The sequence below is a fragment of the Medicago truncatula genome, chromosome 8, assembly GCF_003473485.1.
Source record: "Medicago truncatula cultivar Jemalong A17 chromosome 8, MtrunA17r5.0-ANR, whole genome shotgun sequence".
NCBI lineage: Eukaryota > Viridiplantae > Streptophyta > Magnoliopsida > Fabales > Fabaceae > Medicago > Medicago truncatula.
This window is the reverse complement of record NC_053049.1, coordinates 21,144,040-21,160,027: the sequence shown is the minus strand read 5'-3', so window position 1 is coordinate 21,160,027 and position 15,988 is coordinate 21,144,040. Positions and strand designations below refer to the sequence as shown.

General features: G+C 37.2%; 1 non-coding gene across 1 annotated transcript; it reads left to right on the top strand.

Annotated features, from left to right (window-relative positions):
* The first annotated feature begins 1,096 nt into the window (after positions 1–1,096).
* LOC120577775 (small nucleolar RNA R71) lies at positions 1,097–1,203 on the top strand. The gene has a single exon (XR_005643757.1). It is a non-coding gene; the product is annotated as a small nucleolar RNA R71 (small nucleolar RNA).
* The last annotated feature ends 14,785 nt before the right edge of the window (positions 1,204–15,988 follow it).

Here is a 15,988-nt window from a genome sequence, read left to right as displayed (position 1 = left end):
CTTTATATAGAGGTGTGAAAGAGACGTTGAGATAATCAGCACGTCTAAAGAGTCGTTTGAAATCCTTTGATTATCCACCAGTGATCCTTTGCCTGATTTGGGTGTAGTCCTTTGAAGAATAAACTTCAAATTCATTCCCATCTTGAGTGTACAAATTCTGCAGGCATGGCTGTTGTTTTGTCTTGTAGCGTAGACAGAAAACAGAGTAGTGGAGGTAGTGGTTGTACACTTGTACTTTGTCAACTCTATTAACGAGAGACAAGAGCTCAGTGCTATCCATATATCCGTTGATACCTCCCTTTCAATTCTTTGTTCTTCTTTGATAAGACTGAATTGAGAATCAGCAACTTTCTCTTCAGTTTGATTAAAGGATCAAGTTTAGCTTCTGGTGAAAATATTGCTTCTGATGAAAACTTTTGCTTCTGATGACTTTCTGCTTCTGATGACTTTCTGCTTCTGATGACGTCATCTCTTCAGGAGCAGTTTAGCTTCAGGAGCAGTTGAGCTTCAGGAGCAGTTGAGCTTCAGGAGCAGTTTTCTTCAGATGCTCAGAATTTCTTTTTCTTTCCATTGTTCTTCCAGGACCTATCAAAATAACTTGAGTAGCTTTTGGTCCTGTACACTTGAACAATTATTAGTAATAACCAATTGACAATTTTTAATACCTTGTTATCATCAAAACTTAATAAGGTTCTTTGTGAAACATATCTTGTTCCAACAATTAGCACTACCTAACTGACAATCAACACCAATATGACCAAATATACCACAGATTTCACAAGGAGGAGATGTAGGAGAAGGTGTGACAGCATTAACATTAAGTTTTTCAAATTTTTGAGTTAATGCATCGACCTTAGCAGCAAGGTGATCATAATCAGAGACCTCGTACATACCTGCCTCCTTTTTGGAGGGTGTAGAGGCAGTGATGGCTCTTTCGTTGGTCCATTGGTAGTGATTCTGAGTCATATCTTCAATCAATGCGTAAGCCTCCGTATAATTCTTGTTCATTAGTGCTCCACCTGCAGCTGCATCAACAAACATCTTAGTGGTATATGTTAGGCCATTATAAAAAGTGTGGACTATGAGCCACTTTTCCAAACCATGGTGGGGACAAAGTCTAAGCATTTCCTTGAAACGCTCTCACGCATCATAGAGAGACTCCCCATCTTTTTGGTTGAACCGCGTGATTTGGTCTCTTAGTTTGGCGGTTTTAGAAGGGGGAAAGAATCGGGCAAGGAATGCTCGCCTCATTTAATCCCATGAAGTGATGGAACCGACTTCTAGGGAATGGAACCAAGCGCTAGCTCTATCCCTTAAGGAAAAGGGAAAGAGATGAAGTCTTACAGCTTCTTGGTTCTCTTTTATAGTGCCACTGGGTCTAAGGAAGGAAGAAATATGGAGATTTGGATCCTTAGTGGGTGATCCAGAAAACTGATTTTGCTGCACCAAATTGAGTAGTGCAGGCTTGATCTCGAAGTTGTTACCCTCAACCGTTGGGTACACGATAATAGCTTGTGGCTCTTCCGTTGAAGGAGTAGCATACTCTTTGAGAGTGCGTTCAGCCATAGCAGTATTATTTTGTGCCTCTCTCTTTTTCTTATGCAAATAGCTTTCGATCTCAGGAATAAATTCTCCGAGACTTTTACTTCTGCGCATAAGAAATTGAGAACCCAAGAAGTTAATTGGTAATAAAAAGAAGTAGAAGAAAAGAGGGAGAAGAAGGAGTTCTAATCACAAAGAAAGAGTTAATTAAATTAGTTTACTCCCCAGCAACGGTGTCAAAAACTTGATGAGATAAAACCGCAAGTGCACGGTCTTACCGAAGTAGTATGACAAGAGTATCGTTCCGACAGGGAGTAGTTAAATTCAATTAACCTTTGGAAATGATTAGAGAAGAAAAGAATTGCAAGTTGGGGTTTTCAAGCGTTTGAAAGATAATAATAAAAAGAGTCTTGGGATCGTTGGTTTCATCTAAATAACAAGTCCTTCACAAACCAAACTAAAAGCTTATAATGTTTTGTTAGACCTAATTTCTCAAGACAGTTTCTCTTATGTTCCTCTAGAAACCAAGCCTATTTCGCTGACTTGATTACTATTAGATTCTGGTTCCTCTAACAACCAAGCCTATTTCGCTGACTTGATTATTATTAGTTCCCTTGAAGATCGAAACTATATGTCTCAAAGATTGCAAAGACTATTTTGCTGCCTTTGCAATCCTTGTCTAAATTCACTTGTTCGAATATCAAAGCTCCACTTTCGTTTTATGAATTGATATTTGGAATTATGGATAAACAATTATCAAACCCTCCACTTTCGTTTCCACAGTTTGATAATGGTTGATCCATGTTAAAGTAGTGAATTTAGATAAGAAATTAGGGTTACATAAGATTAAGGCTTAGAGCTTGGCTTGATTAGGATTATGTCATTTAGACTTATCCAACAATCCCAAGACAAGGAGAAGTCTACTCACTCATGTTCATCGTAGACATGGGGGAGAAGAGAGAAAGCATAAAGGTAAATGACAAGAAAATAAAGGAAAAGAAAAGAACTTTAATTAGAAAAGCAATTGTCACTTATTGAATTCCAAGTAAAGATGAATATTTGTGATGGATGGCTACTCTATTTATAGCATACATTCGACTTAAAATCTAAGCAATTACATTCGGGCTAAACATAGAGTAGCTTAAAATCTAAGCAAAAGCAGCAAAAGACACTCTGGAGGGTGGCACGGCCGTGCCAATGCTAGCACGGGCCGTGCCAAGCTTCTGACTTTGAGGAGACATATTTTTGTCTCTCAATCTTCATATTTTCGCATTCAATCAGCTCCAAGTCCCTTTCTTTTGCTCCAAGACTCAATCCATCCAATATTCATTCTTGAAATAAAATAAAATGCAATTTGTAGTAAACTATTCTAAAAAGGAAATAATACTAATATAAAGTAAAATAAAATCTAAATAAAACTAAACTAAAAAGCATATAAAAATAAGCAATAAATGACTCATCATGATACCGCATCAACTTTTGACGGGACAGATCAACAGCTATACCATTAACAGAAATAATATGGCCAAGGAAACTTATTTCACTTAACCAAAACTCACATTTTGACAATTTAGCATACAACTTCTTTTCTTTCAAAACCTGTAATACAATCCTCAGATGCTCTGCATGCTCCTCTTCAGTCTTAGAATAAATTAAAATATCATCAATAAATACCACCACGAATTTATCCAGAAAAGCATGAAAAATTCGGTTCATATACTCCATGAACACACCAGGCGCGTTAGTAACACCGAAAGGCATCACTTTGTATTCGTAATGACCATATTGTGTCCTAAAGGCCGTCTTCTGCATATCTTCATCCTTCACCTTAATTTGATGGTAACCTGACCTCAAGTCAATCTTACTAAAAACTTTTGCACCCACCAACTGGTCCATCAAGTCATCAATCCTTGGAAGTGGATACCTATTCTTTATCGTAACTTTGTTCAACTGACGATAATCAATGCACAACCTCATGCTACCATCCTTCTTCTTTACCAACAACACAGGCGCTCCCCACGGTAAAACACTGGGTCTAACAAACTTCTTATCAAGCAAGTCTTCCAACTATTTCTTCAATTCAGCCAACTCAGAAGCTGACATACGATAAGGTGCCATCGACACCGGCTTCGTTCCTGGAACAACGTCGATGGAGAACTCAACCTTTCTCTCTGGTGGCACATCTGGAATCTCATCCGGAAAAACTTCAGGAAATTCATTCACCACTGGTAACCTGTCAATCACAGCCTGATTTTCTAGCGACAAATATGCCATTAATGAATACACCAGAATTCCATCACGTTCTAGTTGTTTCATCTGTTTTGTAGACAAGAACTCCAATTCACCCTCTTCTTCAACAGAAGAAAAATGCACCGTCTTACTAAAACAATTGATATGAACTCGGTTATACTCTAACCAATTCATCCCAAAAATAACATCCATACCCGTCAACGGCAAACATACTAAGTCGACCTCAAAATCTCTACCAAACATAGACAAAGGACACCTTAAACAGACAAGAGAAGTAGTTATTGAACCCTTGGCTGGAGTTTCAACAACCATTTCTCCTTTCATATCAGATACAATTAATCCCAACTTATATGCGCATTCTAAAGCAATGAAACAATGAGTAGCACCAGTGTCTATAATAGCAATTAAAGGAGTACTATTAAAGAAATAAGTACCTCTGATAAGACGGTCCTCATTAGTAGTCTGCGTACCAATCAAAGCAAACACTTTCCCACCGGTTCTAACCTTCTTCGGCTGTGTGCACTGTGTACTGATATGGCCCTCTTCGTTGCAGTTATAACATACAACATCACCACGCTTGCAATCAGCCAATGTGTGACCCTTCTGACCACACCTGAAGCACTTCTTCTCATCCTTGGTACAAACATTACTTTTGTGGCCTTTCTCGCCACACTTATAACAAACTATCTCAGCAGGAGCATCTCTCCTATTCGGCCTCCTCTCATCATTCAACCTTTGCTTTCCCTTGTCAGCAGGGGCACTGTACGATTTAGGACGACTCTGTTGTCCCTTACCTCTTCGCTCACTCATCACCTTATAATGAGCTTTTGTGTCCTCCTCATAGATCCTGCAACGACTTACCAAATCAGAGAAAATTCTAATTTGTTGATACCCTATGGCTTTCTTGATGTCAGCTCTCAAGCCATTCTTAAACTTTATACATTTGGAGAATTCAGCTGTCTCCGTAGTATAGTGAGGGTAGAACTTTGCAAGTTCCACAAACTTTGCAGCATACTCAATCACAGATATGTCACCCTGCTTCAGCTCTAGAAATTCAATCTCTTTCCTACCTCGGACATCTTCTGGAAAGTACCTGTTCAGAAATTCTCTCCTGAACACCGCCCAGGTCACTGCAGCTCCATCCTGTTCCAACACAGGTAGCAAACTTACCCACTAGTCATCTGCCTCCTCAGCTAACATGTGCGTCCCGAACCGCACCTTTTGCACTTCAGAGCACTACATGACCCTGAAAATCCTCTCCACTTCCTTAAGCCACTTCTGAGCACCATCGGGATCATCCTAGGTGGCTCAACACGACTCTACTACTCGACCGGACGGACCAACCTGCTCTGATACCAATTGTAACACCCCGTTTCCCAAAATCAATTAAATAATAACAATTCAACATCAGAGTAAAACCCAAACGGGCATGTCACATCACATTTTCAAAATCATTTTTAAATAGAATATAAAAAATCTATTTAATTAAACATCCTTCGAAATTATCATTAAATCTGCAGCGGAATATTTTCAATTTGATTAACCACAACATCCAATATAAATAATCTCCAATAATATTCATGGCATAAAAGCCTCAACAAGGAAATCCAACATCAATAGGGCTACAACAGCAATATTCAAAATTTGATACATAGGAAAGACATTAAACGATAAAATCCCATCCCACGTATCAGAGCCCTAGACACTTTGAGCCACCACCAACTACTCAGGATCACCTGCAAGTTACCCATAGGAAGGGCAACATTTTCAAGCAGAAGGGGTGAGATTCACAACAATAATATAGATAATGAATGCATCAATTGAATCTAACACCCTATCATAATAATTCATCAACAATATATAAATATCATCATTTTCAATGTCATCAACAATTGGTAATTAAAAACCCACTCAACGACTCATGCAACTCATCACCACTCCACTAAGACTCCTCTAACAACACCCATGCATGTGGTACCATAATCAGGACCGTAGCCCTCATCGCTGTAGAATGGTTAAAGCATTCATTTTCAGGACATAAGCCCTCACAACTAAACACCACTTTGAGCAACTAGTGCTCCACCACTTTGAACGACAAGGCGTTCCAGAGCCGAAGCTCTCCCACTGTTATGCTTATGCAACTGACCCACTTGTGTATATCTACATACAACCCAACCTATGCATATATATGTATATGACTCACCACTCCAAAATACAACATTCATGTATGACTTAATTAAATGAAAGCATACATTCCAGCCAGCATCAATTCATTATAACCAATTTAGAACATCCAGAAAAATACACCATTATAATAGCCATGCTTAATCATCAAGATAAATCAACCATCAACAAACAGAATCAACAAAGAAAAAACTGGACAACTCGCCTCGCGAGTACTCCTACTCGTTATGGCGAACTCAAGAAAAGGGGCACTCGCCTTGGCGAGTTTGAGGCGAACTCAAGGCGAACGAAAATATGTTGCTCTCGGGAGTTTTGACATTTTTCTCACTAAATCATCAATTCTAAGCTCCCTATTCATCTTTTTAATCTAAAACTTGCTCCAGTCCTCTCTAAAATCATCTAGGTACATAAAACTACTCAAATTACAGCTTATAACAACACTTTAAAAATCCAGTTTTCCTCACAGGTACTCGCCATGGCGAGTTGTCTCACTCGCGAGGCGAGCCATGAAGTTGCTCACTCGCCTTGGCGAGCAAAGGCTACTCGCGAGGCGAGTGATGAACTTTTGTACGGGCAGAATGCAGGTTTTTCCCAAATATCCCATTTTCCTCCAATTCACTCCCCAAATCAGTTTACAGATATGCAATGAAAGGTTATATGCACTCATAACCCATTTCTAACATCAATACACCAATCCCTACTCTCAAAACCCATTAATTTAATAAAACCTAGTTTCTCCCAATACTCTCATAAACCTGTTAGAATCAAAATCAGAATTCAAAACCTATACAATTGCGGTAAACCTCACCCTTACCTTAGAATTGCAGAAAAATAAGCACAGCAATTGACAGACTTGGCTCTCCTTGCTCTTCTCTCCTTTTCTCCCAAAACTGACAGTTACACGTAAAAACGTATTCTGACTCTTTCTTTCTTTCTTAACTTCTCTTTATTTTATTTACTCCCCCTTAATTCTAATAAATTCCAACATAACCTCCAAAACTCAAATTTAATACTAATTCTCACTTATTCTAATTATTATTAAAATAAACTATATGATAAAATATAACACACCATAAAATCCACAAATATTATTTTAAAATCATAAAAAGACTCCACATAAATCCAAAATAATTAAAATAACGATTAGGGCGTTACAACAATATACCACAAAAGGTTCATCGGACTTTGGCAAAATCAAAACCGGAGCTTTCATCAACCGCTTCTTCAATTCATTGAAACTGTTCTCACATTGGACATCCCACACAAAGGCTTTACCTTTACAAGTCAACTGCGTTAGCGGAAGTGCTAACTTGGAAAATCCTTCTATAAATCTTCTGTAGTAACCAGCTAAACCCAAGAAGCTTCTAATCTCTGTAACTGACTTAGGAGTCTCCCATTGCGATACTGCATCGACTTTAGAGGGATCTACAACAATACCATCACCAGAAATAACATGGCCAAGAAAACTTACCTCTTTCAACCAGAACTCACACTTAGATAGTTTAGCATAAAGTTTCTTCTCTTTCAACACTTGCAAAACAATCTTCAAATGCTCAGCATGTTCTTCTTCAGTCTTGGAGTAAATCAAAATATCGTCGATAAAACAACCACGAACCGATCCAAAAATGCATGAAAGATGCGACTCATGTACTCCATAAATACTCCAGGTGCATTCGTAACACCGAAAGGCATAACCTTATACTCATAATGACCATACTGCGTTTTGAAAGCTGTCTTCTGCATATCTTCATCTTTTTACCTTAATCTAGTGATAACCCGATCTCAAATCAATTTTGCTGAAAACGCGTGTACCCATTAACTGATCCATCAAATCATCAATTCTCGGAAGTGGATACCTATTCTTGATAGTTACTTTGTTCAACTGACAATAATCGATACATAATCTCATACTACCATCTTTCTTCTTTACTAACAAAACCGGCGCTCCCCAAGGTGAAACACTTGGTCTAACAAACTTCTTCTCAAGCAAATTCTCTAACTGCTTCTTCAACTCAGCTAACTCGGAAGCTGACATGCGATAAGGTGCCATCGACACCAGCTTCATTCCAGGAACAAGATCAATAGAAAACTCAACTTCTCTCTCTAGATGCACATCAGGAATTTCATCTGGAAAAACATCAGGAAAATCGCATACCACTTGTAGCTTATCAATCACTGCTTGATTCTCAATAGATAAGGAAGCCATCAAGGAAAACATCACAATACCATCGTGTTCCAGTTGCTTCAGCTGCTTGGTAGACAAGAACTCTACACCTCTTTCCTCTTCGACGGAGGAGAAATACACTGACTTGCTAAAACAATTAATATGAACATGGTTGTACTCTAACCAATTCATACCCAGAATCACATCCATACCACTCAAAGGTAGACAAACCAAATCCATCTCAAAATCACGACCAAACATAGACAAAGGACATTTCAAACATACGAGAGAAGTAGTCACCGAACCCTTAGCTGGAGTTTCGACAACCATCTCTCCATTCATATCAGACATAACAAGACCCAAAGTAGAAGCACAATCGAAAGCAATAAAACAATGCGTAGCACCAGTATCAATAATAGCAACTAAAGGAGTATTATCAATATAACATGTACCTCTGATCAGGCGTTCCTCAGTCTCGGTCTGAGTACCAGTCAAAGCAAAAACCCTACCAGTAGTCGGCGCCTTCTTAGGCTGTTTGCATTGAGAACCAATGTGACCATCTTCATTGCAATTGAAGCACACAATATCATTATGTTTGCACTCAGCTAGTGCATGACCCTTTTTACCACATCGGAAACATCCCTTTACCTCTTCCGGACAAACATTGCTCTTGTGGATTTTCTCACCACAATTAAAGCATACAATCTCAGCAGGAACATCCTTCTTCTTAGGCCGTCTATCTTCGATCATTCTCTGTTTGCCCTTATCAGCAGGGGCACTATAGGGCTTAGGGCGACTCTGCTGGCCCTTAGTCTTCCGCTCATTCACAATCTTGTAATGAGCCTTGGTATCCTCCTCATAAATCCTGCAACTGTTCACCAACTCGGAGAAAACTCGGATCTGTTGGTAACCAATTTCCCTCTTGATCTCAGCATGTAACCCGTTCTCGAACTTGATACACTTCGAAAACTCAGCAGTCTCTGGAGTGTAATGCGGATAAAACTTTGCCAATTCCATAAACTTGGCAGCATACTCAGTCACAGACATGTTTCCTTGCTTCAGCTCAAGGAACTCAATCTCTTTCTTCCCGCGAACATCTTCCGGAAAGTATCTGCTTAGGAAATCCCTCCTAAACACTGCCCAAGTCACAGCAGCACCATCTTGCTCTAGGGTAGGTAGAAGACTAACCCACCAATCATCAGCTTCCTCAGCTAGCTGATGTGTACCAAAACGCACCTTCTGAACTTCGGTACATTGCATAACACGGAAAACTCTTTCGATCTCCTTAAGCCACGTCTGGGCTCCATCGGGGTCATATCTTCCCTTGAAAGTAGGAGGATGATTCCTCATAAAGGTCTTAAGCATCCTCGACTCAGCATTCGCACCAGCATTAGGCTGATGTCCAACAGCTTGTGCTACAGCTTCTAGTGCAGCAGCAATCGCAGCATCGTTTCTTCCAGCCATCTCTGAGATTCTACATAACAGGTAACAACAACATAAGATAGTAATACAAATATTACTAAAACTCAACACGACTCTTCTAATTGGCCGGACAGACCGACCTGCTTTGATACCAATTGTAACACCTCGTTTTCCCAACATAAAAATTTCTTAACAAATTTCAGAGTAAACATCACAAACGGGATATCACATTTCACATAATCATAAATAGTTAAATAACAATTTAACTCTCAACAAAAATACTTCAGGGCATGAGCCCCCATCGTTAATTGAGTATTAATATACTTCCAAGGCATAAGCCCCCATCGCTAATTTGAGCTAATGCTCCATCGTGTTGAGTACAAAGCTCTAGGGCATGAGCCCCTAACAAATGTATGCTAATGCATGGACTCGATTTCTTAAACATCATAATCATCATCTCTTATTTATCCAATAATTTGGAGGTTCAACATCATCTTGATCATCTTATATCGACTCATGCAACTTGGTTAAATAACAATAGCAGCATAGGCAGATTACAACAACATTATGACATCATATAACGATATCAAATACAAGCAAGCATCATCTCAATCATTCATTCATAATTCAAGTAATGAAATCAAACATCATCTCACATCATATTCAACATTAACATTTCATAACAGCTTCACAGATTGCAATTAACTTCTTATATAGGTCTCATTACTACCCAAGGGTCCATCTCTAATCGAATTATGCGACACATGTCGCAATATCCTCACTTGCACTCAGTTCTGCAAGTGCTCGCGAGGCGAGAGCATCTGCTCGCCATGGCGAGTACAAGCCAGATTCCCAACAAAAGCTGTTCTAGGTTAAACTAGGTTCAATCTCGTTCAAAGTTATCATTTAATCTTTAATAGGCATCTTCAGGGACTCAAAAACATCTAAGGTTCAACTCAAAAGTCAAAAATACAGAATTCTACATGCTCTCTGGTCATGCTCGCTATGGCGAGTTCAGTTGTTCGTTGTGGCGAGCTGCAACGTGCAACTCGCGAGGCGAGGGAAATTGGCTCGCGTGGCGAGCGATGAGCTTCATCACTCGTGGGGCGAGGATCATCGTTCGCGAGGGCTGTAACAGCCCGATTTTTAGCTAAATTTATTTTAATTACTTTTATTATGTGTTTGTGTGTGATTATTTGTGCTTGTGTGTATTTAATTGTCATTGGGTGCATTTACATGGATTACCGTATTAGAAGGGTATTTTGGTCATTTGGCGGGTAAGGGTAAAATGGTAATTTTGGTGAGAATTATTTTAATATTTAGTGAGAACCCTTATTTTACTAAGTTACTAGTGTAGTGATTATATTTTACCGTTGAGTGTATATAAACTTTTTAGAGTTATGTTAGAATGAGTTAGGCCCATTAGAATTTAGAATTGAGCCCATTAAGGGAGATAACATTAGGGTTGTCATAGAAAAATATCTTTCATCACTTCATAAAATTTTCCTAGAGAGAGAGGTAGAGAGACAAAGAGGTGAAGAAAAGAACAAGGGTTTTGGAGAGAATAACTTGAGGAATCAATTGGGGTAAGCTTAGGAGCTGAATTGAAGCAAGAGTTTGGGTTAATCTTCTTCTTAGGTAAGGGGGTTAGTCTTCATCATAATCATGTTCATTTATTGCAATTTCTCATTTGTTGTATGAATATGGGTTGAATTGAATAAATGGATAATTGTTGCGAAATTCGTGCTCTAACTGTGATGTTATGTTTATATGCATGAATTGATGATAATTGTATGATTGTTGGTGAAATCACATGTTCAATTATGTAAAAATGTGAAGTTATGAAAATTGTGCTCAATTGATGGATTTTGCTAAGTTATTGTGAATTGAGTTATGATTCTTGTTCAGTTGATATTATTGTTGTTAATTGATGTTGTTGTTGATGAATCACTGCTTGGGTATGCATATTCATGAATAGGTGATGAAAATTTGAATTGTTGTTGGTGTTTTGGTGTGAATGGATAATTTGGTGAATTGGCTAAAAGTGAGATTGATTTTCATGTTCAATGTGTTTTTGAGTATCCTTGTGAGTTATATGACCTATAAACAATCTTTGGAAACATGTTTGGGCATTGGGAGATAAAAATTGGGAATTTTAGGTGAAACAAAGTTGAAAACAATAATGTTTCTGCAGAATTCTGATTGTTCGCTAAGTGAAGCTGTAAGCGAACAGGCCAGAAGCATACTTCAGAAGCACATTTCAGAAACTTCAGAAGCATACTTCAGAAGCACACTTCAGAAGCATACTTAAGAAGCATGCCAGAAGCTTCTTAAGAAGCGAACGTGCCAGTTCAGCACCTACTGATTTTTATTCCAAGCTTCCTAGGACCAATCCAAACTTCTTAAAACACTTCTTTTAACTTGTATAATCACTAGTCTCATACTTAATCCTACTGGAACAACTCCTTGAATGAAATTTGGACTTGGTTTGTGAAATCAAAACTTAACTTTGAAAATTGCTCAAGAACGTTGACTTTTCCGGAAAATGGGATCTACAAGGAAATGGAATGGAATTAAGATAGAATAGAGATTATATGATTACTGAAAATGGTAGTGATTGGTTTCCTTGAGTTTTATTTGGTTTTGTTTTTGAAAATGGAAGATTCTTGTAAAATGTTAAAGAGAGACGAACATTGATGAAAATATCCTTTTAAGCCAATCACCTTATAAATCTTTCATACTTAGTTTTGTATGACTATATGGAAGTATTTGATGGTTAGTTGAGTGTTGAATGTGATGTTTATCTTAAGGTGATGTATTTTCCTCTTGACTTGGAAAGTAGGCAAATCATGTATTTGATGTGAAATTATGTGAAGGTGATGATATTGGTGAATCCATATATATTGTTTATTATGATATGGTGGGTGAATATATATATTGTTGTGAATGTGTTGATGGTTTAAGAAATATTTTGGGCGGAGTTGAATCGGTGAAAACGGGTTTTGAGCTAAATGTCGTTTTGTCTTGGGTTTTCCCATACGAACTTAAGCTATCCTTTGAACTAATTTCTAATAGTTTGTAAGTGGCTTAAGTCCTTGACTACATGATTGATTAAGATTGAATTGTAGGATTTCAAACTTGAATAACTTGCCTAGCTTTGAAAATTATCAATGTTGGCCGTTTGTCACATGATTTTTATTTTTGTCGGAAATGTTTCTTTAGCCAAATGTCTTGTGAGTTATTGTGACCATTCTTGTATGACTAAGTGAAGTTGTATGAATGATTGTATTGAATATGATATTTATCATGAGATGTTGTTTTCCCTCTTACTTGGAATATGAGAATACTTGAATTGGTGAACTATATGTGATAGTTGATGTTGAATAACATTGTTATTATTGATGATCATGTTGATGTGATGATGGTGAATGCTATGATTTAATTGTGTATGGGCATGTTTTCTTGATAATGCGAATGATGTGGAGATGAACAATATAATTGGGTGTTGTCCTATATATTGTGGAGAAAATTGTGATTGTTGTCGCATTATCGAGTCTTGTTACATGTCCATGCATCATAGTCGTGTTGAGATACGATGTTTTATTCGTTATAGGGCTTCGGCCTGGCAGAGATCTTTTGAGATCTAGTTTTGGACTTCGGTCTGGCAGAGATCTTTTGAGATCTGGATACGATGTTTTATTCGTTATGGGGCTTCGGCCTGGCAGAGATCTTTTGAGATCTGGATTTGGGTGACGACCTTTTGGAGATTTGGTACCACATGCATTTATGTGTCAATAAGTGCATATCATGACATGAGTCATATTTGGAAATGTGATTGGTGATTGTGAATGAATATTTGTGAATTGATATTTGTTCCTGATACATGTGATTGATGATTGTTCATGAAATATGATTAATGATTGTTCATGGCTTATGATTGGTGATTGTTCATGATGTATATGATTGGTGATTGTGTATGAATAACTGTGAATTGATATTTGTTCATGACACATGTGATTGGCGATTATTGATGTGGGATATTGGGGTTTGATGAGTATTGATGTGGGAATATTATTATTGATCAAGTGCATGATGTTTAAATTGAAATATTCATGTTAACTGTTATTTGGATTATGATAATGTGATACTTACCCCCAGTGGATCTGTGATGGACCGCCTGCCTATCTGTATGGATGGGTAGACGTTGTGCAGGTTAGATGCTTGGTGAATATTGTGCTTGGTGGATATCGAGAGCTTTCTCCGATATCGGTGTTTAGATGTTTAGTCGGCTCTGATCTAGGCTTAGTTGTGTCGGTCTAGATTACCTTTTATTTTGGATTATTGTTTTGTTTGGAGATTACCAGTTTGTTGGGGATTTTTGAGATGCATCTATGTTGTTGTAATTTATTTATTCATAACATGTATATTTGAATTTACTCTGATTTATATTCCACTGCGACTGTTGAGGTTTATATACATGTTTATTGGTTTTTGAATTTTGAATGTGGCGTAGCCTCTATTTCTTGAATAAATGTATTATTCGCATGTTTAATTTCTTTAATAGAAGTAAGGTGTTACAAGGGCGAGCAATGAATATAGGCTCGGGCAGAAGTGCGGTTTTAACGAAAATTCATCATCTCAAATCATTTTAAGCCTAATTTCGATTCCATAATTCATCATATTCATAATCTAAGGTCTAAGGACGGTTTAAGCAGCAATCTAACAACTTAACATCATTGGATCATCAAATTCACCTATTAACCCTAATTTCATAAACTTCTCAATTCAATCCTAACTTGTTAATTTGACCATCAGAATTACAAGGGTTAATAAAACTGAATCGTTAGTCTCACCCTTACCTTAGTTGATGAAAATCGCAGCCTCTACCTTGCTTCTTCCTTCTTTGGCTTTTTCCTCCTTTTTCCAAAGTTTGATCGTACGTACAAAGTGTTTCTAAAAACCTAGGTCTTTCCTTTTTATATCTCCTCCTAATATCTTATCTTATCTCTCTTTCTCCCCCAAAATTCTCTAAAATCTCAAAACAACCCCTAACTAAATATTTTATTTTATTTTCAAATCTTATTTTATTAAACAACAAAATAAGTCTCATCTCCTCATAAAAATCATCCCATCACATAAATCATCTTAAATCATTTAAATCATCATAAATCACACATATATTATATAAATATAATATAACTCGTCTAGACTCGATTAAATAATTAATTAATTAAATGTGGGCGTTACATTACACAAATGTTTGAAATTCAACAAAAGTGAAGCATTATGCAACACATTACACTAAATGACATCAAATCACTCCTCAACATGCTAGGCACCTGTAGTTGGAACGAACACAGAGATGTAACACATTATTTTCAGCCATCATCCTAAACATAAATCTTACGTCGCTATCGTCACGAATAACCGGACGATAATAAACTGTTTTTCACATGTCTTCGTCTTTGTCTGCCCTAAGATCTACACACGGTACATGTACAAATACATGAGATTTACAATGATCTTCACCATGAAACACAATATTTGTTAAGTTGTGCCTTCAAGTCATCTAAATTGTCGGTCAAGTTAAGAAAGCTTTAATCGTCTTCTTGAAAATGGAATGTCATACATGACCTTCAATTTTTTCATTTTGAGACATGTTGAACTTCACATAAGTTAAAAAAAAAAAAACCGAATATAAGAATAAAACAAAATGAAAGGTAAAGTACATTAATGTGAAAATGTAAACATATTTATAATAAATGCAGAACATTAATAACCAAGTAAAATGTAGGTGTTTTGTACACAACATAAAATGTTAATTGACCACAAAAAAAGGCATTACATTATATATTCAAAAAATATACGTTGATGTCTATCAACCAAAAAATAAATAATGAACACCAACAAAAAAGAATCATATTTCATCTAATGAAATTGAATCATCTTATATTCCGCAATAACTTCAAATTCTTCATTTTCTTTTTCAGGACTGTCGCACAAATTTGGATTGGCTCGTTTTGATTCCTTTTTGGGTGATGACAGTTTGTCTCATCTTTCAATTTTTATGAGTCTTTGGAAGTGATCATGTTGATCCAAAAACTCAAATTTCCATGAAGCTGTCTCTTTGTGTAGCTTCCACTCCGTAGATGATAGAGGTAGTGGGAAGTAGTGGGTAATCATCTTTCAAAACAAGAAGAACAAAAATGATTTGGGATTAACCCAAGACACATGATGCGGTATTTCGGGTTAATCGGAGGTCTGCCTCTAATTGGGTAAAAAGTATCCGAAATTCCAATTTCAAGGCTAGTTATCTCCACCACAAGCCTATTGTAATAAGTTGCAACGATGTGACCCATATCCGGCAATGTCAACCACAACCATTTTAAGGAGGGTGCAATCAATTCAAGATATAATTATAACGGT